The sequence below is a fragment of the Desmodus rotundus genome, chromosome 12 (assembly GCF_022682495.2).
Source record: "Desmodus rotundus isolate HL8 chromosome 12, HLdesRot8A.1, whole genome shotgun sequence".
Classification (NCBI taxonomy): Eukaryota; Metazoa; Chordata; class Mammalia; order Chiroptera; family Phyllostomidae; genus Desmodus; species Desmodus rotundus.
Genome location: NC_071398.1, coordinates 5,647,195 through 5,651,450, shown reverse-complemented (window position 1 = coordinate 5,651,450; position 4,256 = coordinate 5,647,195).

Genomic DNA, 4,256 nt, shown 5'->3' with positions numbered 1-4,256 from the left:
CACTTTCGCAAACTTTAATCACTGTCAAAAATTCATGATGGCTGCCATACCTGCGGATTATTGTTAACTATAGAACTATTACTTAAGATCCCTTAAATCCATTCACTTAAAACAACTTAAATGCCTACTGTGGTCTCATCCTAAACATCGCTAGTCATAAAAATCATGGCTTTGGGATGTTATTTTTTCCCGACACGTTAAAATATAAGCGCGCAGCCGTGTAATCACCTCACGGGCCCTGAGCAGCACGCGCAATCGGCCAGACGGTGCCCACCGTCTAGGGGTCTCCTTCACAAAAGGCTTCAGGGGCAAACGGATCGGGGGGAAAATACTGGCCTGCGTGTGTTTGCCCGCATCTGAAATACAAACACATTTCGACTCCTCCACGATTTTCCCCCTTCCTTCCGGGAGGCCTCCCTTTAGTAGTAAATCAGTGGTCTACTTGGTACAACTGATGTCCCAGAACCCGATGGAAGAATGGATTCGGTGGCTGTTCTGGTGACTGGAAATGAGCCGGCGGGGAACGCTCAGTGAGATCACGTAACTATGCACCTGCTGCAAGAAGAGTTCGTCTTTAGACGCAGACGCCACGTATGCTCCAAAAGCTTAGAATGAGGAACGTCACGTGAAGCGATTGAGAATGTTTTATAGGTAAACTTTAGGACCAGTGGGCTTTCTTTCCCCGTGCTTTAATTTTAGACTTAAAGGGTACGGTACCTCCAGGTGGCCTCCACATTCATTCCCCTCTGAATAGATCGCCCTCATAATGAGCTACTTTCTTGATACAGAGCTGGGGCCATGCAGCTGGGCAGGTGTTTTAAATATACTTTAAATTGCTTCTGTCTTTCCTTTGTCAAATATTTCCCACATCCCTACCACACCCAGGCCTTGGGCTGGAAGCTGGGGAAACCAGGAAGAGCGAGCAGACATGGCTTCTGATGCACGAGCGTGCAGTGTACTGTGGGAGACAGACACGAAGCCATCTCCCAAGCAAACAGAAAAGAGCTCTGAGGAAGTGGCGTCTGAACTGAGATTGGAGGCGTGGGACAGGGGAGAGAAAATGTTTCGGGCAAAGGAAACATCCAGTGCAAAGACCCCTTCTAGTGATGGGGCAGGACGGGAGAGCGTCATACCTCCAAGGAATTAAGAGTGGCTGGAACCTGGGACAAGAGGGGCCTGGACAGGTGCTGGCCCTGCCGTGCTGGGCCCATAGCCATGGTAAGGTCTCTGATCTAAAAGTGACAGGGACCCACTGAAGGGTAGGACTCAGCAAAAATCAAGGCTCTGTCAGCAATGAAGAAGAGGTAAATGGGTGTCAGGCACACAAGCAGCGACACTTACAGAAACACCCCAAACATTACCTATGCAGAACAACTAGTCCCCCTCTCCCACCCTCCCATAGTCCATGCAGTTTACTGATTCATCTCAGCAAATGGCCTCATCATTCATCCTGTAGCTCAAGCCGAAACTCCAGGTGTCACCCATGATACCCTGTTGTCTTCACCCCCCTGCCCCATATCTCATCCATGGCCAAGTCCTGTCCAGTTCACCTCTGACCGTCTCTGGAGTCACTCACTTCTCCATGTCCACCATCACACCCACGCAGTTGTCTCTCGCTGAACTGCTGCAACGGCTTCCCAAATGCTCTCCTACTCTCTCAGCCCCACGGCCTGTCCTCCACACAGTCACGGCTCCCAAGCACAAACCCGACCGTGCCGCTCCTCTGCCTAAAGTCCAGGGGTCCAGGGTGAATCTTCATCAGCCCGAGCTAAGTGTGGCAGACTCATTCCGCTTGCCCGACTGATTACGGGTGGAGACCCAGTGACTCATTTATGGTCCACTGACACATGGTTAGTGCTTCTAGGGAGCTGCTGGGAAAGGTCTTACTGCTCTTCAGGAGACCACGGGCGGAAAAAGATCTCTTTGTTTTGTTAGACATTGTCACATCTGGGTGTGCCTGGCATGGCAGCAGCCACCTTGCTACCAGCCTGGAAATGCACCCAGGGATTGCAAGTAAAGCAGTGCATGGAGCTAGGGGTGTCACCCCTGGGGCCTGTCCTGTGAGAGAAGACACCTTGTCACGTAACTCAATTTCAGTTGGGTGTTCTGGTATTTGCAGCTGTAAGGACTCTAACTGGCACGTGTCTGAGGCATCAGGGGCTAGTGGGCATTGGATACATTCACCAGAAGGCCAGGGGAGAGGTCTGAGCTGGAGAAATATGAGTCCTCGGTGTAGCTTGGGGAAGGGGCAAGGTTGCCAAGAACAGAGTAGAGTGAGATGGAAAAAAGCTTTGGAGAGGGTGATGAGCCTGCAAACCAGAGGTGCCAAGGAAGACCACCTGTGGCCAGCAGAAAGTACTTCCTGCTTGCCTTTTACACTGATTGAGGCTTATACTCCCAAGTGTATTCAAACCGGACAAAAGGAAGTGGTTTAGGAGTGTTTCCAGCGAGGGGAGGAAGTTGGGCTGCAGAACCTACCCTTGGGATTAACATTAGGAGGGTTTGGCTGCCTGCCATCTAACAAGATGGCCATTTTACCAGAATTTCAAAAGCAACCAAAAATTGAACAAACAATCTGGTCAGAGTGTAAGACACAGAGTTAGGTGGAGGTTGGACAAGCCTCCCAAGAGAAGGCACCATTGCAAGAAAAGGCTTGGAGGCATGAAAGCCAGGGGCAGCGGTCTCAGAACTAGTCTGGGGACCAGACTAGTGCAGCAGATGAGACGGGAATACGGGAATGAGACCGGCATTGGGTGTGCCTCGCAGGTCGGGCTGAGTTCAGGCCTGACTCAGTCTGAAATGGCTCTTGAGTTGGTGGAAAGCTTTTGAGCAGTGTTAGAGCTGGTAAAGGCATTCCAGATCCAGTGCAGGCTTGTGAGGTAGAAACAAGTAAGAATGACGAAAGGACCAGAAGCTATAGTGTCACGGGAGGCCTTCTCAGAGTGTGCACCAGAATTTGTGACAAATGTAAATTCCTAGTACTCATCACTGCCCTACCTAACCCCAACCCCAGTTTTGGATCTGGTATGTTTATCAACCAATGGCCACTGGTGCCAATTCAATGCCAAGAGGAATCCCCAGTTTGGGATGTGTTGGTGGGGGAAACATCTCAATTGTGACACCGCAGAGCTGCGAGGAGCAAGGCAGCTCTGGGGCGGGCAAGGTGGTGAAATGCGTCGTCATTCAGTCTTTGATAGAAAGGGAGACAGAGGAGCTGACCTGCATACCTAGTTTACGGTGTACAGCGCATACGTTTTTGCCCAAACTTTGAGGGGAAAAACAAGGATGTGCATTATACAGGGGTATAATGATCACATACCATGGGTATAATAATGAGTATAATAATCCCATGTATAAGGCACACAAACACGTGGGTGTGCATTATGCACAGCAAAATATGGTAAACAGGAATCCCGCCCATGGTCCCTGATTGGTCTGTCTTCATGCAAATGAGGGCTCCAAATCCTTACAGTTTGATTGGTCCAAAAGGTACTATGCTGATTGGTCAGAACGGAGTCACTTTGGCTGATGGATGAAATAGGTTCAGAACCTCCCTTGTAAGAGCTGACTCGGATGGCAGGAACGCGGTGCAGGCAGGCAGTTCAGTCCAGGCTTCTCCCTGAAGTGCAGCTTGGGTTGAGGGGTCCCTGTGTAGAAATGGCTGCTAGGCTCTGCTTTTACATGATCCCAGTTAGCCGCCAGCAGCCCTTCTTACTAGATGTCTTCTTTCTCAGGGTCCACACATGCACTCTTCAACGCTCCTCTGGCAGGGCTACTCTCGCGGGAGGCTTGGGAGTTTGGTTCCCATCGTCGGCATCCAAGTACCTCTACTCTTTGAGGTAGAAAACCGGTGCTCCCCGATATTACGCAAAGTGGTCTTCCTGGTGCTCCCCACTTGACAGACCCTCTCGTTCCCGGTCAATGCGGCGGTCCGAGGCCTGGCGGCGCTGCCAGGGGCAGTCAAGTATCTGGTGGACCGGGGTCGCTCACGCGCACTAGGGGCCTACCGCCCCGCAAGTCACTCTCAGCGACTTCGGCCAGTGCCAGGCCCCGCCCCGGCTTGGAAAACCCGAAGTCACAACCTTTCTGAATGGCTGCAACGGCCACACACAAATATTTGGGCGGGTCTCAATGGTGACTGGCTGACGCTGTGACCAATTATGTGCAGGCGTTTGTCCGTCTAGCGCGGCTTATACTCTCCGGATTTGACAATTCTCGGGGGCGCTGTTACGTAAGGGGTGGGCCAAGTGGCGCCC